The sequence below is a fragment of the Pinus tabuliformis genome, chromosome 3_1 (assembly GCF_031772625.1).
Source record: "Pinus tabuliformis cultivar Carrire ecotype Pingquan chromosome 3_1, CPIR1, whole genome shotgun sequence".
Classification (NCBI taxonomy): domain Eukaryota; kingdom Viridiplantae; phylum Streptophyta; class Pinopsida; order Pinales; family Pinaceae; genus Pinus; species Pinus tabuliformis.
The window spans coordinates 534,314,111-534,336,403 of record NC_142301.1 but is presented as its reverse complement, the minus strand read 5'-3'; the positions used below and the strand labels follow the sequence as shown (position 1 = coordinate 534,336,403).

General features: G+C 39.0%; 1 pseudogene; it reads right to left on the bottom strand.

Moving 5' to 3' along the window:
- Positions 1-1,715: 1,715 nt before the first annotated feature.
- LOC149188175 (putative cyclic nucleotide-gated ion channel 8 pseudogene) overlaps positions 1,716-22,293 on the bottom strand; it is a 73,704-nt pseudogene continuing 53,126 nt past the window's right edge.

Sequence of the window (22,293 nt, the reverse complement as noted above, 5' to 3'; positions counted from 1 at the left end):
TTGGTGTAACAACTTCAGGAGGTTGTGGAGCAGCCACAACAGGGGAAGCTAAGTGGAGATCGAGTAGATACATCTACTCATGTAGAGACCTCCAGTAGGGAGAAACTTCGAGCCAGGTGGGCAGAGGGATCACATGCAGCCATACCTCCAGGTAGGAGGTGGGGCAATATAGAGTGATCATCCCAAGGAGGAGGGGCAGGATCCTTGAGGTACCTAACCTCTTGGATGAGACCTTGCTACGGGAGCCCCGATGTGGAGTAGTAGGAACTGACTAATTGGGTAGAGATAGATGCGGATGGAGCGACACAGAGAGCTACAGTGCATGGAATCCCAGAACAGCGCAGAGCATGCAGGCTACAGCAATGCGAGAGGCATAAGTGTGTTGCACAATGGAAGGTATCACAGGGAAGGGTGCAATGGTGTAAGATGCATGGAGATGTTGCAGTAGCGCAGAGGTCAGAGAGGGAGCACTTGTTAGCAGCAAGTAGAGCTTCAACATCAGAGTATGTTTCTAGCCCAACAGAGTGGTCAGTTGGGAGTTTTTTTTGTTCCGAGTGTTGCTGAGAAACCACACTTGATAGATGTGTTGCATGCAGAACATTCCAGAGTTACAGGATTGGGTTCAAGAGGAAGCCTTTCTTGTTGAGAGGGAGTGTTGAAAAATGTGTAATGAGAAATGCTAAATTTAGAAAGTGCTAAAAATAGATCTGCTAAAAATAGCATGTCAAAAAATAGAAGTTTGGCCAATGAGCATTTTGGCCACCTTGGGTGAGAGGTGAAACTGCTAAAAATAGAAACTTCTAAAATAGCATTTCTGGGTCCCTTCCTATTTTTAGTAGTCCCTGGTCTAACTATAGGAAGTAAAAACGAATTTGGTCTTACCAGCAGTTTAAAATATTGATTAATTAATCTCCATGAGTTAACTAGTTATGGAAAATTAAACCTGAAGTCTTTGAGAGATCATGCAATTATTTTCTCTCTTGATTTAGGAATTTATCTCTTGATTAAAGGAGATAAGGTTCAGTTCTATATTGAGAGGATCAGTGACTTAGTTTAACTTAGTCAAGTCCAGTTAGATCAATTTAAAAAGTTGTTAAATTAATGAGGTATAGTTTGTTGATGCTTGCATGCATGTGACAACTATTATTTTCAGATAACTGAGTATTCTCTCATGAATAACTGATGCATGGCAGTTCAGACAAAGACCCATTTGAGATCAGATGAGGGACAGTGTACTATCAGATGCTTGGATATTTCTAGTAAGTATTCCTTGCATGAGGAAGGAATCTATTTTCTTCTATGACTACGTAGTTGGACATAAGGTGACAACAGGTATGATTAAGCCAACTTACAACCTATATATTGAGGCCTAGGTAGTCCATGATTTTCATCTTCTGATTACAGAGAGAGAAGGATAGCTATTGAGCTGATTCTTTTTGTATGTTGTTGAGGATCTCCACTTCATTGATATTACAGTGTTGGGGTTTTATGTTGGCGCTTTCCCCAGTGATATATTCTGTGTTATGTGTGATTGATTCCTTCTTATCAGTTATATGTGTTCATGATTGATGTTAATCATGTTCAATTAAGCTTCCAAAAAGTTTATGGTAGATGTAGATCTAATATTATGCTTTAGTACATTGCATATATCATTTTGATCTGCAGGTGAAATTTCTACATGATATTGGTGAGCTAGCTGATTTGTAGAGAAAATTCTACACAACAAACTTCAGATCCTCTGCTCTCAAATAAAATGCCTCTACCTCAGACAAAGCTCTCATTTTTCCAGTAGAAGAGGAAAAGTTTGCATTTGATTTCAGATCAAAAGCCCATGTGAGTAGTTCCGCCCCACAAAATTTCCCTTGTTTAAGAGAACTATGATTAAAAAACCCAGTTCTCCCTACTCCTATTTTCATAGTTTCTAAATAACCCCGAATAATGAAAAGCATCTCATCAACATGATCTCCCTCTTTTACAATGTAAGTATCTTATGTGTAAAGGGATGTCTTTAGACACTCACATACTACATCTAGCAAATGGTCATACGTACTTCCAAACAAATTCATCCATTCGACCAAGCCTAGAAAGAGATGACATTTGATGTCACATCTCAGGTCCTTCAGAAGGCTCTGAACTACTCTTCATCAACTCCTCTTATTTCAAGCCACTTATATTGGTCATACTGATGAACACGTTTCTTTAGATCCTCTTAAAGAAAACGATGGCGCATCCATTGCTATGTATCATGCATCTTTACTCTCATTTCTTCCAGCCTAATTGTCAAAGATTACAAATAGTTTTGCATATTACTAATGAGAAGTGAAAACAATATGAGCCCCAGGACTATAAGGGTTATTGAAAAAACCACCTCTCCAACGTACTTGCTTGTTTGCAAACCCTGGCCAAGTGTGAAAGACCCTTGTAGAGACTTTAAATCCCATGTGCAGTGACCACGTACCTTGAGATTCAAATGCCTCCCTTTGATTGTCTACAACCTTCTTTGAAACCTTAGACTAATTCAGAGCTCAAAATTCACTAGGGATTTAGGAGAAATGAGGGATGGTTTTTTTCTTTGATATTTTGAGTTTTATGCCTTTGAGATGTCTCTTTCATGAATTGATGGTGAATTTTGATTGGAGGGAGTGAAGCAACATAGGTAAAATATTTTAATGATGAAAGCTACACACCACTAATAGATCCACAAAACCTTATCTATTTTGAATATATTTTCATATAGATGTTTAGACTATGACACTTAGTGACTCATAGGATAAAATTGACAGACATACCCCCAAGATGAATAGTAAGAGACAAACACACTTTTATTCGTAGATTATAGGACCCTAATAGTGTCCAAGAGTGCGAGAGAGAGAATAGAGAGAGAGAGCTCCAAAACTGAATTGACAAAAGGTATCACTAAAAAAAATTACCAACTGATCCTCAAAAGCCTTTTTATTAACTAGGTTTCAATTTCCTTCATTTTCCTCCTCACATGCAACCTCTAACCTTTCATCTTCCTTTTCTCCTAATTTCCATTATTTTCATAAATAAAATTCCAATTAATGTCACTTTTCCTTTCCAAATTCCTTAGCCTTTGCATTTTCCAATTTCCTTAGCCATAATAAACCAAATGAACACCCACACTATGATGCTTATCCCAACATTTAGCTTGGAATAAGTATCCCATAATATGTGGTTATTATTTTTCCTTTATTAACGTTTATTACATGGAATTTTCACCAGGGCTACTATAGAATCCCCCCCCCTTGGGGGACACCGACCTCGGTGTTCAACCACACCTATACCTTAGCAAAACTATCAAAAATAAAACATACTACCCATGGAGCTTTATAATGTAGTTCGATGCAGTGTTTAAAATGATCACCCTAATGAGAAGAAAACCAACATGACAATATAACATCATAATAACATGACACCCATACTACTTATTGGAGCTTTACAAATTATCTCATGGTGTTATTTACATCCACATACATATGTACATATATCAAAACATCACCCAAACATATACCAAACATCATACCAAAATTGCTTTGCCTCAACTAGTAGACAATGAAGGATACATAGCCCACATTTGACCTACCATCTCCCTTGCAGCTTCATCGGGCCCAAAGTGCTTCCACTTCACTTTAACCTTCTCGATTCCGTGGTTTTGGAGCATGAACACATTTCTCTGTAATATACACTACGTTTTTGCTGGAATTTTCCTTCTAGCTCCACTTGCAATACAGACCAGTCAATCACATGATCAACATATTTAACATAAGTATGGGGGTTCTACGCAGTGCATTATATTAGATATCATTTTTGGGATTCAACTGCGTTAAGTAAGATCATTCACGTATGACCATTTCCATGAGAGGTAGTCGTAACTGACTAATTTCTCATGATTTTTGAATAGTTCACTTAGCACTCATTGCATCGGGTGATGCTCACAGGGGTGAAGAAGTGGGATTGAAACTAGTGAAATGTGCAGAATGAATCACATAGCATCAATCATCACTTCCGGGGCTTGCACCCGGTAACCAGGACTTCCCAGGAGGTCACCCATCCCAGAACTCCTCTGGCTCAAGCGCGCTTAACTGTGGAGTTTTTCCCCACAATCAAGCCCACTTAGCTTGCTACCCCATTTGCAAAACCTTAGCAAGTATTGTGCCTCATGAACCATTCAAGTAGAGATCCCTTGACTCTTTTTGAATTTAAGTATGGGGGTTCTACGCAGTGCATTATATTAGATATCATTTTTGGGATTCAACTGCGTTAAGTAAGATCATTCACGTATGACCATTTCCATGAGAGGTAGTCGTAACTGACTAATTTCTCATGATTTTTGAATAGTTCACTTAGCACTCATTGCATCGGGTGATGCTCACAGGAGTGAAGAAGTGGGATTGAAACTAGTGAAATGTGGAGAACGAATCACATAGCATCAATCATCACTTCTGGGGCTTGCATCCGGTAACCAGGACTTCCCAGGAGGTCACCCATCCCAGAACTCCTCTGGCTCAAGCGCGCTTAACTGTGGAGTTTTTCCCCACAATCAAGCCCACTTAGCTTGCTACCCCATTTGCAAAACCTTAGCAAGTATTGTGCCTCATGAACCATTCAAGTAGAGATCCCTTGACTCTTTTTGAATTTAAGTATGGGGGTTCTACGCAGTGCATTATATTAGATATCATTTTTGGGATTCAACTGCGTTAAGTAAGATCATTCACGTATGACCATTTCCATGAGAGGTAGTCGTAACTGACTAGTTTCTCATGATTTTTGAATAGTTCACTTAGCACTCATTGCATCGGGTGATGCTCACAGGGGTGAAGAAGTGGGATTGAAACTAGTGAAGTGGGCTTGATTGTGGGGAAAAACTCCACAGTTAAGCGCGCTTGAGCCAGAGGAGTTCTGGGATGGGTGACCTCCTGGGAAGTCCTGGTTACCGGGTGCAAGCCCCAGAAGTGATGATTGATGCTATGTGATTCGTTCTCCACATTTCACTAGTTTCAATCCCACTTCTTCACCCCTGTGAGCATCACCTGATGCAATGAGTGCTAAGTGAACTATTCAAAAATCATGAGAAATTAGTCAGTTACGACTACCTCTCATGGAAATGGTCATACGTGAATGATCTTACTTAACGCAGTTGAATCCCAAAAATGATATCTAATATAATGCACTGCGTAGAACCCCCATACTTAAATTCAAAAAGAGTCAAGGGATCTCTACTTGAATGGTTCATGAGGCACAATACTTGCTAAGGTTTTGCAAATGGGGTAGCAAGCTAAGTGGGCTTGATTGTGGGGAAAAACTCCACAGTTAAGCGTGCTTGAGCCAGAGGAGTTCTGGGATGGGTGACCTCTTGGGAAGTCCTGGTTACCGGGTGCAAGCCCCGGAAGTGATGATTGATGCTATGTGATTCGTTCTCAACATTTCACTAGTTTCAATCCCACTTCTTCACCCCTGTGAGCATCACCCGATGCAATGAGTGCTAAGTGAACTATTCAAAAATCATGAGAAATTATTCAGTTACGACTACCTCTCATGGAAATGGTCATACGTGAATGATCTTACTTAACGCAGTTGAATCCCAAAAATGATATCTAATATTTAACATAATTATTAAGAAATGACAAGTGGAAAACATCATGGAATTTCATTGTCGGAGGAAGTGCATGTCATTAGGCTACTGGTCTAATCCTCTCAAGAATCTAGAAAGGTCCACAAAACTATGGTGTCATCTTGGCACATGATTCAATATGCAAGGATCTATTCTTAGATTTGATGCATATGTACACTTGTTCTCCAACCTAAAAATACTTGAACACCCTATTCCGATCTGCATATCTCTACTTCCTACCTTGTGTTGCCTTTAGACTCTTCTTGATTGCCTTCATTTTTTTCTCCATGTATTTCAACATGTCCAGTCCAATCAATACCATGTTCAAAGGATGCTCGAACACATGGGAGTATTGCAACTCCACCCATACAATGTCTCAAATGGAATCATCCTCAAGGATTCCTAATACCCATTGTTGTCAGCAAACTCTACCAGTGGAAGGTACTCATCCAGCTTCCACTGTTGATGCATCACATACATCCTCAGCATGTCCTCCAATATCCTATTGACCCTCTCTCTCTGTCCATCTGTCTACAGATGATAAGTTGTACTGAAAACCAACTTTGTTCCCAAACCTTAAGATAACTCCTTCCAAAACTTGGAAGTGAACTTCGCATTTGTGTCTGACATAATATTCTTCAAAAATCCATACAATCTGATCATGTCCCTGATGAAGACCCATGCTACATCACTTGTTGAGAATGTAGACTAAACTCGAATAATGTGCGCTACCGTTGTCAACCTGTCCACCACTACCATGATAGAATAATTTTGTCTCACTGTCCTCATAAAACCTATGATATATTCCATGGAAATGACCTCCCATTTCCATTCTGGAATTGAAATTTGTTGTAGTAGTCCACCTAGATGCTTATACTCTACCTTCACCCGTTGACAGTCTAAACACCTAGCCAAAAACCTTGCTACATCCTTCTTCAGATTTAAACAATAATAACACTTATTCACCACCTTCAATGTCTTCTCATAGCCTAGGTGACCTAAATATGGTTTCACATGAAACTCCCTCAAGATCACCTTCTTGAACTCACTGTTGTATGGCACATATATCCTATCTCTAAATCTTATCAATCCATCTGATGTGAGAGAATAGTTCACATCTTGTACACATGCCCCTGTACCTGTACCACTACCTATACCTATACTCTATTGTAACCTATGCCTAATCTCCATGTACTTAACATCCTTCTAACCTGCCCAAAAGATCTTATCATCTAGATTTGTTCCATAGGAACTCATAGCTGCTATATGATTTACCTGTACCTGCCTGCTAAGATCATCTACAACCTCGTTCTACTTTCCTTTGATGTATCTGATCTCAAAATTAAACTTATTGATCATGGACAACCATATAGCTTGTTTGGTGTTCAGATTCAGCTAGTCAAACAGAGACCTCAATCCACTGTGATCACTCATTAATACAAACCTCCTGCCAACAAGATAGTGCATCCACATCTTCAATACATGTATGATCACCGCTAGCTCAAGATCATGCATTGGATAGTTATTCTCATGCTCATTTAGATTCTGTGATTCATAGCACACTACTTGTCCTTCGTGCACACGGAATCCACCAAGTCCTCTCTTGTAATCATTTATACACACTACAAATCATTTTTACATATCTACGATATTTAGCACTGGAGCATGTGTCAAAAACTTCTTAAGTTTCTCAAAACTAGACTCACACTCCTCTGTCCATTCAAACATATTACCTTTCCTATGCAATGATGTAATATGATAAGAAATCTACAAGATGTTCTTGATGAACTTCCTATAATAACCTCCCAATCCCATGAAGGATCTCACCTCATCTACATCTCTAGGAGCTGCCCACTCCATGATAGCTCTTACCTTTTCTGGATCCACTATTATGCCCTCCTTGGAGACAACATGTCCCAAGTAATGTACCTCAGTCTAAAAGAAACTGCACTTGTTGAGCTTAACTAATACTGATTCTCTCTCAACGATCTCAACACTGTTGCTAAACACTCAGAATTATCTTATTCATTTTTAGAGTACACCAATATACCATCAGTGAACACAATAACAAAATTGTCCAAATAGGGATGCAACACACTATTCATCAAATACATAAAGCTACTTGGAGGATTAGTCAAACCGAATGGAACTACAAAAAAATCATAATGCCCATACCTAGCCAAGAAATTTGTCTTGTAAATATCATACTCTTTAATGCGTACATGATGCCATCTAGATCTCAGATCAATCCTCGAGAACATTGTTTCTCCCTTCAGTTGATCAAACAAGCCAACCGTCCTTGGTAATGGATACATGTTCTTGATGGTCACTTTTTCCAATTTCTTGTAGTCAATGCATAGCCTAAGAGTACCATTGTTATTCTTCAAAAAAAATAGCGATGTGTCCCATGGAAATACACTTGGCCTAATGTATCCTTTGTCAATCATCTCTTTCAACTGCAAGTTTAACTCTACCAACTCAGGTGTGCTCATCCTGTAAGGTTCTTTTGATGCTAGATCTGCCCCTGGCACCGACTCAATAGAAAACTATACTTCCCTATGAGATGGCAACTCTGAAATATCTATAGGAAATACATCAAGAAACTGTTGTAGAACTGGGTACCTACTGAAAACATCTACATCCTCAACTTCCTTACCTTTTTCACTAGAGATATGTACTAAAAATAACACACACCCTTTCTTGTGATTATGCTTGGCCTACATAGCTATCACCATCCTAACTGATGTGGCTTTCTTCTTTCCCTGTAAGACTCTTTATTCCCCATTGTCATCCAAGCACTCAATGGATTTTTCATAACAATCCACCTTGGTCCTATGAAGGTATAAATTGTCCATACTGAATAGCATACTATATGATCCGAACATAAATATGTTCAAGTCAACTGATGTAGACATGCCATTCAACTAAAATGCACAAGCTCTTACCCAATGATGAACTCTTTTCTTTATACCTATAGCCAACTACACTAACCAAGATTCTGCATGCACTTCTTTATTCAAACCACACTTATCCATGAAGTGAGGACTAACATAACTATAATTATATCTAGGGTCAATCAAAATAGAAACAACTTGATCACAAATATTACCGTCCATCTTAATGATAGATTCCTCATGGTCTTCCTATCTATTGTCCAACACTGCATAGATATGAGGAATGCTTTGTCCAACATCCCCAACAGTCTGTGCCTCTTGTGAACTATATATCTGAGGCCTACCACCTTGATTATATGGAAAATATCTCTTAAGATGTTGCTTACCACATGTCCAACACTCCAACTGTCCAGTACCATCACCTCTATGTTGTTGATATGATCCATGTCCCTATCTAGCTACATTGAACTTCTTGTAATTAGGTGTTGCATTCTCTTTCTCTTTTGTATTCTAAGGCCTTTCTCTTTTTCGTTTCGATTTACCCTTACCTTTATCCTTATCCTTCACATTCCATCCTTGTTGAGATTCATTCTTATGACTTGACTGTTCATAATAGTGTTTCAATTTCCCAATAACCTTCTCAAGTGACCAAGGCTCATCATAATCAATCTCATATTTAAATTCTAATGCAAATCCACTAACAAATAAATGAACTTTAGCCTTATCATCTTTAAGATATGGTACATACCTCAATATATCCATGAACTTATTCATGTACTCTTAATCTATCATTGATCCCATCTTTAGCTCATAAATTCTTTGGCCTTACCATCGTAGTACGTTTCTAACAAGTACTTCTTCTTGAAAAGCCTCTTAAGCTCATGCCAACTCAAGTCATCTGTCTTGATGTCTCTAATCCGATTCACATATTCCCAACATATATTTTCTTTACCTCTTAGGATAAAGATAGATACTCTAGTTTTCATATTATCTGTGTAATTATGCAACTCAAAGAGCTTCTTTATCCAAGCCTATGCATCTTATGCCTTCTTCAAATATCTATCAAAATAAGGTGCCTTTGCTTTCTTAAATTCATCTAGAAAGTATCCCTTATCACTCCTCCTATAAGGACGATAATGATGATGATCATAATTCCTATCAGAACTACAACTAGGGTAGTATCTGTGTCCATCACCTCTCCTATCTAGAGTGTCAAACAACCTGCCATCTTTCACTCTGTCATCTCTATCCTACCTTTGATCATCATGAGACCTACTTCCATATGCCCCATTAGTTTTGTCGTCTTGCCCATGGTTGATCTGAAGTGGCCCCTATCACTACAATTCTGACAAATTCTGAAGGAGTATTACATTAACCTATGATTGTTTCTCTTGTTCCTGCATGATCTTGTCATTGTCCACCTTATAACTCCTTATTTCTTCCTTCAAGATTCTCAATGTGTCTCCTAAATCATAAGAGTTCCCAACACCATGCTGCTCATCTGATTCATAGGGAGAATATTTATAGTCTACCATCTTTCTAGTCATTTTTTATCTCTTTCCTACAAGGCATACTATGTTATCTAAGCCAAATCACAATAACCCAACGTAACTTAGCATAAATCAAGGAGGATAAATCACCTGCAAGATCAACCAAATCATCGTAATACATGTAAAAAAATAATCATATCAACAGATAGACATATAAAAAATAGGTGTATCAACACATAAACATCATTCTAGCTAGAGTCTAGTCATCAATGCATGACCATATCAAGCAGACACGATGACATAATACATGACAACAAAAACCATACCGATGTACATTGACAATATGAAAGCTTAAACAACATGTATCCAATCACCCATTCATGACGACACCTTCCACGATACCACCCTCAATTTCACATGGAAACATCACTACAATCATGACTATCACCATACATATGAAAAAATCATATAAACCATAAGGATGAGTAACACATGTGCAACTAAAATGAATGCATGAGAAACACACACCAACCATCCAGTCCAAGGGGTGAGCCATGCTCTGATACCACTTTGTAACACCCTCATCCCACATCTATCCAAGTAACCATATAACTATGGAAAATATGTGATGAGAGGCCACTATGATGGGATTCAACTTCCTAGGTGACTTTAAGGAAGTGGAATCGACAGAATCCCACAAGAAAGACCACCTATACCTTCTACAGGACTCTGAGAAGCCATCCTAGTCATCCCCATGACCGTTCCTTGGGCTCCATTGACATTTTAGACAATTAAACCCCTGAACACTCCCTTGATATGGAAAATGGTACATCTAGGAGGCTCCAATCACTCCCACAACAAGGCATGCGTGTATCTGGAAACATTCCTCCTCAATCCTGTGCCTACGACCTCGGTATTTATGCCACTTTTTCAGGCACAAAGCACAGGTCACTACTCAAAACTAAATGACAAGTGTAGAAATGAAATTTCATAGTGAAACAAAGATACATTTGAAGAAACAGCGACAAGGACTAGACTAGATTGCTACTAGCTGTTTCTGGGAAAACTAGTGTCTTTTCGATTTGCTAGCCCTCTAGGATTGGCAGCTATCCTAGAAACAGACAATCAAAGCAATTTACGATTTCCTCTATGTATGATATATAAGAGAGAGGCAAAGGAACCAACCTGGATCTTCTGCTTGACTCCTTACTTGATCTCTCTCCCCCTTGACAGAGCTTGCAACTCCTCTTCATACTTATCCCACTTGAAGAGTACCTATAGAAGCACAGTAACAAAGAACTATCAAAGAATCTCGATCTATTATATCATAAACATTGCAGAATCAGAAATACAATGAACATACAATGGCATTCACAAATAACAACATTCAAAAATACACGATTGTATGGAGGAAAAATCAAAGAACTTTATTAAAATAGAAGGGAGAATTATAACCCAACTGTCTGATCTAGCATCATCCTCCCAGCATCAAGGCCCTCTTCACCTCATGAAAAGCAAGATCACCCAACAATACAATGATCTTTCTCAAAGACAAACTATCAGCACTTCCTTGCAAATTACAAAATTCTAGCCTCTGAATCTCTCAGATGAGGGATCCATTTATAGATGTTTGCAAGGGTGTGAGTCATCTCTAGGTTTTTGATTAGTGTCATTCCACTTGTAGTTCTTGGTTCCACTTGGAGATTTCATTGATCTCTTACTCATCCCTGGGCTAATTCAGAGAGGCAAGTGTCATAAGAGAAGTTTCTAGAAGATTCCATGAGCATCGACTTAGCAAATTGTCTCAGACATTTTTCCATCCTCACTCATCGCACCCTACAGAAGGCCTCTTTAGTATGCATCGCACCTGGCTAGTGTAGCAGTCAGTATGCATCACACCTTGACAGTGGATTGGTCAGTATTGTCCAGTTTTGGCCAGTTCTGAGTGGCTTTTCAGGTGGAACTTTTGGGGAATGATGTATTCAGTTTACAATGATCCTTTAGGGTATGAAACAACATTTTTAGGGGTTAAAGAGCCCTTTGTTTATCGACATATAAGATTGGGGTTGCAGTGCCCAAATATGTCTATAATATTTCCCCCCTAAAGAATGAAGTCATAAATCTTTTGATGTCAGGTGAAATTCTTTATCATGAGGATCCAAGGTATTCAAACTGGAAGGTGACCTATATAAGATAAAATAGAATACATCATCATCATATTATTTTCATGATCTAGCTGAGGAGGGCATTCCCATGCTCAGCTTTATAAACTCATTTTCATGTACATAGAACAGATAATCGTTTGCAGTTGCAGACTGGTGATTCTTTATATGTAGAGTCATCATCCCTTAGCTTAGATGATCATCTGTGTAGCTTCTATGTACATTTGATGTCTTTATATTCCTGAATATATCACAGCCCGAATGGATGAAACTAGATTCGAGGTCTTCAAACTCGTTCAATATTCACCCGATGTACAAGTCGATCCATGTGAAAAGATGTCCTGAAATCGAACATGGATAGACATCGCCTGATTACCATCCAATAGTGTAAGATGTTAAGAAACATGAGAGGAATCACCAATAATGATAATGACCCTCAAGGTAATACAGTACAATTCATGTGGTGTGAATATATGATCCGATGTCGAACACCATGCAAAATCTTTCGGTCGAAGGCCGTTGATGTAAACCTGTTGTCGGAGGTGAGAAACTTTCCATTGAGGCATGCAAGCTTCAAAGTACTGAAAGGGTTGTTTCTAAGTCAACTTCTTGGATAATGAGCTGATGTCAACAAGAAGTGACCCATCGTAGGAGGGCCTTAATGTATCCCACATCAATGACACGAAACAAAGCAAATAATTTTCTAGAGATGAAAAACGATCTCACGATACAAGGTTCAGGAATGGTGGTCATGAAAAATGGAGGGTGAAGGTATTGCAGTGGATGAGGCATTAACTGGATGGTGAATTCTCTGAATGAATTCTCTTGAACATATTGGCGACACTGAAATGGATTGGTAACATTAACCCCAAAAGATGGATGGTGTGGAGGACCAATGGTGATATGATTGGTGAATGGAATAACCCAACCCGACTCAATCATGGTGATGGAGTGAAAGTGTCATGTTCAAGAGTGACCTGCTACCACTAAAATTCTTTAAGTTTTCTTCCCTTTTTCCCCAATCATTGCTGACCAGTACCTCTTTATTTTTGTCAAGCTTGAGGAGGATAACATATGCTTGTTCTATAATTTTCCCTTCGCGCAAACCTGCCGCTATGTTTTAGCGAGCCTAGCGACAGTGAAACTCGTTCTTCTTTTGGTGGACAATTTTTTCACTGTTGTTTTAATGAGTTTAACGACAAGGATAACTCGGTCCTTTTCATGTTTAAAGAGTTTGAAAAGGGACGAAAAGGAAACTCCAATAGTTATTTTTCATAGCATAATCCCTTAAGTCCGAAAAAAGATTAAAATAATACGAAAGGGATGATTTTTCGATAACTTTAAAGAGACGAAAAGACAAGTTCTTGAACTTTTTCATGAGATAATCCCTCAGGTCCGAAAAATATCAAAATATACAGGAGAGATGGCACTTCCAATCACTTTAGAAAGCTGGAGAGGCCAATAGCTTGACAATCTTTCCATATATAGCGAGTCTGAAAAGAGTTTAAAGGAGGCTCATTTTTTGATGAATGAGTGGTGTTTAGGGTAGCAACTAGTTACAGGTAATCTTGGAACTTCTCAAAACATGGTGATGTGAAGAGGGTGGCTAACAGGACCACTCATTGCAGCGGTTCCTCAAAATGGTAAACAATCAAGTGGAAGCGTATGATCGGCCAAAAGGATGGAGGCGATGGAAGGAACAAGACCAAGGTTCAAAACGCTGATATAATGGCAATCACAAAGGTTATTTACCGAAGGTGGGTTCATTTTTCAATGAGCTTGAACTCTGGGGGAACATATGCTCAGTGGCAGGTTTATTTTTTAACAAGGTTGAACCTTGCGGAAACATTTCTCATTGGTAGGTTTATTTTTTAACGTGCTTGAACCATGCGATAACATTGCTCATTTTCCTTTTTATGTAAGCTAGGAATGACCAAACTAGAAAGCTAGAAAAACTAGAAAGCTAAGGAACTATTGAGGTTAGGTAGGATGGTTTCATCTGCAGAATGGTTCAAACTCTTCCTTTTCTTTGTCTGCGCACTGCCGACAAAGGTGAATGGTGGATCAGACCAATCACCTAACCTAAGAAGTTGAAAAACTAAAAAGCTAAAAAATTAAATTGGTCATTTTTCACTTGCATAAAAAGGGTTTGCATGTCCCTAAGCATCGAGAAAAGGAGAGTCTCCAATAACCATATGGGAATCACTATGGTTAAGCAGGATTGCTTTTGTCAATGGTTAGACAAAAACATTTCCTTGGCTTTGTCCGCCAATTAGACAAAGGTGAGTGGTGTGTCACACCAATCACTTAACTTACAGGGAAATTCATATGGTAGGATGGTTTCATCAGCAGTTAGATAAAACACTTCCTGGGCTTCGTCCATAGAATGGAAAAAGGTGAATGATGTGGGATGGCACTTCCAATCACATAACCTACAGGGAAACCTATCGTTTTAGATATGTTTGTCTCAAAATAGACAAGGGTGCATGCCCCCTAAGCTTCGTTACATTCACCAGACTACTCGCTGCAATCAGGTGGATGGAATGAAGGTTGAAGAGAAACTCTTGATGCAAAGAGACCATTTAGGGAGGATGTTTGACTTGGAGCTGTGTTTGAACTGGGAAATGAAAGTTGGTCAATAAGTTGGACGATTTTGCCTTCATGCGGGAAACACATCACTCGAAAGAGTGGGGAAACAATAGCTTCCATGCTATAAACATAGTCACGTCCAAGGAGTAGATTGTAATCTAACAGCCCTTGGACTACCATCATGTTCAAGTGAACGGTTTTCCTTCTCAAAGTTATCGGCAACTTAGGAAGGGTCCCTAAGGGTCAACTGGTTCCTTTGTTAAAGCCTAACAAATTTTGTGTAATAGGCATAAGCGATGGCGAACCAAGTGCTTTCCAGGTAGTTGAGGAAAGGATACTCACTGAAGCCCCTTCATCTATGATAGTGCCAGACACGATCATTTTTTGAACTCATACTATGATCCAAAATAGCACATTAGAAGGAAGGTGGGATCTCGCTAGTCGATTCCAATCGAAGGAAGTGATTAGACTGCTTGGAGGGGGTACCGAATAAACGGTTGAATGAACCCCTTGAACTAGGGAATTTTCCTCCTATTGTAAAGGAATGGGCGGATTGCCCCCAATTTCATCAGACTCTGTATCAACAAAAAGAATTTGAATGGCATTGTTCTCATTCTCTTTGGAAATTGTATCATCTGAAGGTGGACCTTCTGAAGGCAAGACTGTGTCGATTGCCATCTCAACCTGCTAACTTTGGTCTGGTATGGACTCAAAAGGTTCACTCTCAACGACAGGCATTTAAAGTGATGATTGAGTTATGTTAGTCGTATTTTCAACTAGTAAAAGGACTTGAGGTGAGTTTCTTGTATCCAGATGGAAGTCGCTGCGGTGAAGCAGGACAATTATGTAAGACTCTTTTAGCCTCATCCAAAAAAGGACAACGAGGAAGGTGATGGTCCCCTTGACATAATCCACATGGAATTTGGAGCTTTCCTTTCTGTCCAGGAACTTCATTTTTACTAGTTGATGGTCTGCTGTCAACATGATCGCCACGGGTTGATAACACTAGACGGTGCGAATAGGGAGACCATTCTCTCAAGATCTGCGGAAGGCAAGGACAATCTCGATGAAAATGGTTTCCTCTACAAATTACATAAGGATATTTGGGAGATTTAGTGTGCAGATTTTCACCAGATGATTCATGGTTGCCCCCTTTCTTAACTGACTTCTTCTTCTTCTTCTCTTTCCCTTTCTTCCTCTTCTCAGCTACTTGGTTACTAGTGTCACTATTTTCACCAAGCGAAGAGGAAGAAGGGGAGGGAGAAACAAACAAAGTAGAAGGTGAAGGGTCAACTTCAGTATCAAATGGTTGCTGATTCGATTGCTGAGGAATTACGATATTTTGAACGACAGAGGTTGAGAATAGCCATACCGACAGACCAATTGTGATTCCTAGAAGGGACAATATGGCCATATATGGAGCACCAATATTTCCCCAAGAAGAGAATGGACTAGGATTCCCCTCGAGAGGGATTTTGTGATTGGTGGACTCCATTATCTCAACCTAAGATCAATGAAGAAACATGGATGTTATTCTGAATTTAATAAATTTTAATGATGATTTGACACAAATTTGCTTTTTCAATTTTTAAGAGTCGAGAAAAAGCTAAAGATGACTCTAGTCCCCTTCGATTTTTAATGAGCCTGAAGTCACAAGTGCTCAAATGGACCTTTTCTTTTAAGGAGTCGAAAAGGAACGAAAGTGACTACTCTGGAGATATAGATAGAGGGATTGCCAAACAAATCGTAAAACTGAAATATACATCTTGCTAGTAAATTAAAGAAAAATTACCAAGGACTTATGTACGACAGTCAATCTTCCCGAATGTTGTGTTCAGTGCATTGCGATCGATAGGGCGGCAGACATAACTTCCTATAGATAAAGGATATAAGCCTATTGTGGTTTCCCAATGTATACTCGACGATACGGGGAGCACAAGTCCATGCTAGCACTTGTCGTATCAAAGAGGAGGAATCACCCAACCTTCGATGAAAACAATAGTTACTAGATTTTATGACGCCATAACACGTCTCTAGCGTAGACCTTTAGATGCATTGCATTAGGTTCCAAAGCATTGTTAAGTTCATTGAGATTTGTTTTAGAGTTGATCTTGCTTAGAAGTTTGTCTTTCAAGGTTCACTGCGTGATGTAGATGTAAAATTCCTAAATATGTAATCTAAAATGATAAACAATCATTGTTTACTTTTAGCAATGAAAATCCTAGCCACTAAGGAAAGAAGATTACGATTCTTTCAAACAAAGAGCAAAGAGCACACACTAAATGCACTTTTCCTAAATCATTTTTCGCACACAGTCTAAACGCAAATGCAAATGCATGTATTTTTTTTTCGTTCCCTTAATGTGAGGATTGCCAAAAAAGAGAACTAAGTATAAATCTGAAACATTTCACTCAAAGCGACATTTCAACAATTTCTTTTCAAAATGGAAAGGAAGACTACACGACACTTTTCAATTTCAAATAGAAAGTTCTTTTGACACTTCAAATAAAAACAAATCAAATCAAATAAAAAACAAAAAGTTCAATCGACTATCTAGAGAAGGAAGACTTTACGACACTTCTCTTTTTGACAAAAAACGACAGCTACGACATTTTTTTGCACCAAAACGATAGTTCGATTTAAGTAACTTTTCAACGAAGGACTGTAAATGATGGACAAATACATAAAAAATTTTACTAATCCTAATAAATGGAGGCTGAACTATGTAAATCAAGGAGGCTTCAACCATGAGATACTATTCATAAGCAGCAAAACAATCAAACAGAGTTGAAAACAAGGAGAAAAACCCCAAATTTCAAGAAGAGAAATAGGATTACTCAGTCATCGCACCTGTGCTTCACAAAAACAGGGATGCATCTCACCTACTATAGATGGGAAGTGAAATGCATACTGGCTTCTAGTTATAGCTAGTGCGATGGGCCAGGGAGCGCAACTGGGATGAGTTTTGGCTCAAATTTATAACTGATTTCAGTGGATTAAGCTGAGCTATTATGGACAGTAAAGAGAAAATTACAGGGGTATGATATTGGGAGGTTAATGAGCCACCACAAGGGCATCTAGGATGCTTGTAAGTCAAATGTTCAGTTCATAAACTAAATCGGAGATTGACTGAAGCAGCATTGCTCTACTTTGCAATTGCATAGCAAAAGTAGTTCGAAGGCTATCTGGCTAACTTCAGGCTTTGTCTATAGTTTATAAAGCAAACAAAAATAATGAACAAACAAACTATTCACTCCCCAGTGGATTCGCCATTTTGTTTCTGAGAAAATTAGTGTCTTTTCGATTTGTTAGCCCTCTAGGATTGGCAACTATCCTAGAAACAAACAATCAAAGCAATTTGTAATTTCCTCTATGTATGATAGATAAGAGAGAGGCAAAGGAACCAACCTGGATCTTCTGCTTGACTCCTTGCTTGATCTCTCTCCCCCTTGATAGAGCTTGCAACTCCTCTTTGTACTTATCCCGCTTGAAGAGTACCTGTAGAAACACAGTAACAAAGAACTATCAGAGCATCTCGATCTATTATATCATAAGCATTGTAGAACCAGAAATACAATGAACATATAATGGCATTCACAAATAACAACATTCACAAATACACGATTTTATGGAGGAAAACTCAAAGAACTTTATTAAAATAGAAGGGAGAATTACAACCTAGCTGTCTGATCCACCATCATCCTCCCAGCATCAAAGCCCTCTTCACCTCATGAAAGGCAAGATCACCGAATAATACAATGCTCTTTCTCAAAGACAAACTATCAACACTTCCTTGCAAATTACAAAATTCCAGCCTCTGGATCTCTCAGATGAGGGATCCATTTATAGATGTCTGCAAGGGTGTGAGTCATCTCTGGGTTTTTGATTAGTGTCATTCCACTTGTATTTCTTGGTTCTACTTGGAGATTTCATTGATCTCTTACTCATCCCTGGGAGAATTCAGAGAGGCAAGTATCATAAGAGAAGTTTCTAGAAGATTCCATGAGCATCCACTTAGCAAACTATTTCAAAAATTTGTCCATCCTCGCTCATCGCACCGTACAAAAGGCCTCTTCAGTATGCATCACACCTGGCTAGTGTAGCAATCAGTATGCATCGCACCTTGATAGTGGAGCAGTCAATATGGTCCAGTTTTGGCCAATTCTAAGTGGTTTTTCAAGTGGAACTTCTAGGGAATGATGTAATCAGTTGAAAATGATCCTTTAGGGTATGAAACAACACTTTTAGGGGTTAAAGATCCCTTGGTTTATCGACATATAAGATTGGGGTTGCAGTGCCCAAATATGTCTATAACACTAGCCATGAGTCGCATTTCATCAAACATGTCACAAATATGTAATTTACAAGTCTGAACAAAAAAACGAGAATAGGGGTCTCATACTTATTTGAGAATAACTAAGAAGCATTCTTCCCTTATATCATTAGTTGCATTATCATCTATTAGGTCATAGATACATTGTTCATTCATTTACAAATCAAAACATGAGGAGGGCCATACATCATTAGTGTCACAATACATGCTTATAACCAACATAATAAAAATAGAAATATGAAGGATACATCAGTCATAGAATCCACATATAAACCAATACATTTACACATAAGATACCAAGGAAATAACCTCTTATGAATGAATACAAAAACTAACCAGGCTTGGGACTACCATGTTCCACCCGACCATAGATTGGTTGAGCCAAATCTCTATTCATCCAATCACCTCCATTCCATATTCCAAGCATGAATGTGGGACTCAAACCAAAATAACGAACTAGGGCATCCAGAGGCTAAACCACCTCACCCTCATCAATAGAAAACAAGCTTTACCGCAATCCACACTGGATTGCTAGGAAAAAATAATATACATGTAATAATTGACTTTACCATGATCTCCACTAGATCACTAGGCCAAAGAAATCATGGATGCCACTAGATTTCTCCACCTACACCATGAAGAATTTTCCTATCTCTAAGTCTCTAGGTTTCACGAAAATCCACACTGGATCACTAGACCCTAATCGAGACTCCACTCTCCAAGCTTTACCGTATGTCCCATCTCGAGATTACTAGGCCTGATGGAGAGTACCTACCTTAAGGCTTTACTGTATATCCAACCATTCACCAATAGAGGATTCCTAGGCCTACGGAGGCAACAAAAAACTCAGCTTTACCGCAACCCATAATCTGGTTTAGGGGTTTCTAGGCCATGTGTTCTTTTATTGAAAGATCCACCTCACTCATCTTCGAATCCATCCAACTATCTAGCTCAACCAAAACATGAGAACCCCATCACACCATGACTATCTAGAAATGGTGAGGCTAGTCTGAAAAACATTGCCACGCCTATAAAAACCCATGCCAATGACAAAAGGAGAAACAAGAACACACATGCAACACCATGCATTCCAAATATAGAAAGGATAACACACATGAAAATTGATACCTATAAAGAATCCTAATGTATCTACTTGATCCTTCTCTTCCTTGCTTGATCTCTACTTCCACTTTTTCTACTTTTCCTTTCTTGATCCAATGCTAAAATTCTCCAAGAAAAATCTAAGTGTCCAAGAGTGCGAGAGAGAGAGAACAGATAGAGATCTCTAGAACCAAAATAAAAAAGGGTAACATTGACAAGAAGGTACCAACTGATCCCTAGAAGCCTTTTTATTAATTAGGTCTCTATTTCCTCCATTTTCCTCCTCACATGCAACATGTGACCTTTAACCGTCATTTTCTCCTAATTTCCATTACTTTCATAAATAAAATGCCAATTAATGCCACTTTTCCTTCCCAAATGCCTTATCCATTGCCTTTTCCAATTTCCTTAGCCATAATAAACCAAATGAACACCCAAACTAGGATGGTTTGCCCAACATTTAGCTTGGAATAAGTGTCCCATAATTTGTCGTTATTATTTTTTCTTTATTAACTTTTATTACATGGAATTTTCACTAGGGTTGTTACAGTTCATGTCTCCTTTGTAAGCTTCCAGCCCCTCTTAGCAGGCTTAGTTTTCCTATGAGGTCCACCTTGCACTTTCAATGGCAAGTTAAAGGCCCCATTGGTATGAGTTCTCTAACCAATGTGTCCTAATGCTTACTACCTGACGCATTCCATTTGTGCTTCCTTATTAAACATTTAGTCTCCATACCTTTAGGATGACGTGTCTAGGTGGAACCATTGGTTCACTTGTGCACAAATTAAAACATAGTCAAGATGAGTCAGCTACCATGTTTTCCTGATGCCTCTTGCCCTAGCACATCCTCTCTATGCACATTTCTAATCCTTTCGAGGTATCCCTTTCAAAATGATTTCATGTTTATGTCATCAACCCCATCTGGTGCCTCCTGAGTTGTGACATGTGTCACCTAGATTTGGCCCATTAGACCACCCAATAATGTCAAATTTTCCTGTCACATGTCCCTCGTATAGTTACATCATGTTGATTTCATATTCCACCATCATATCCTAAGATCCAATTCCATGTTGCCACCTGTCCTGTCAGAGGAGAAAGAAAGTGTCCCCAAGACCTTTGTTTTGCGAGGAATTTCCTTTGTTAATAAAAATACCATCTAGTTCAAGAACCCAACCTCGACACCACTCCATTGTGGTTTGTGGTATTAGGGGGAGTGGCCCTAAAGTGGTTCTTTGCCATTGATCTATATAATCGACAATATGGGAAACCAACTCCCAACGCCTGGAGGATCGACAAGACTTCAATATCAAAGCCCCTCTAAATTATTTTGTGTGGTCCGGAGACTACATCCTAACACTTAACCTTGTACTCCCAAAATAGTTTTTCAGGCTCTCCCTCAGCGGGTGGAGCTGTCATAGTGGGGGCCTTCCACTTGAATCCTCATTGGTCGCTTCTCTATTGTCATATCCCAATGTCGATTGCCCGATGCTTTTGATTTATGTGCCCTTTAGAATCCTCCAAGGTGAACCCATCGGGGTAACTCCACTAGGATGGTGTCATATCCTAACATCATATTTCCCCTTTTTTTAAGCGCTTCTATCAATTTCGCTAGCGTATATCCATCGGGCTTCCCCTGCCGGGCTAGGCTGTCAAGTGGGCTCCACCTATGACTAATGAAGTGCCTTTTTACTACTTTGTTTTCCATGCCACGTCTTCCTAGCTCTCCTTTACCAGCTCCATCAAAAGGATTTTCCAACTTTGTATGACTACCAAACATAGTTTCCACTTTGATCCAAGGCCACATTTAACTCTTTTATCTAACTTTGGGGCACCTCAATTTTGATTCACAATAAGTTGTGATCCAGGAAGAAATTTGGAGACTTCAATATTTTGTTGGAAAACCCTTTCCGATCACTATCCAACTGTACAATATCCAAGAGCATCTACGCTGATCTCTTGAGGTATAATTTCCTTCAAATAATGGGACTCCCCTTGAATAGAATGCTTTACACCACTAACATATGTTTCCTTTGTCCTCAATGCTAGTCTGGTTGACATCAATTCCAACACTCTTTCCAACTATCAGGCAATG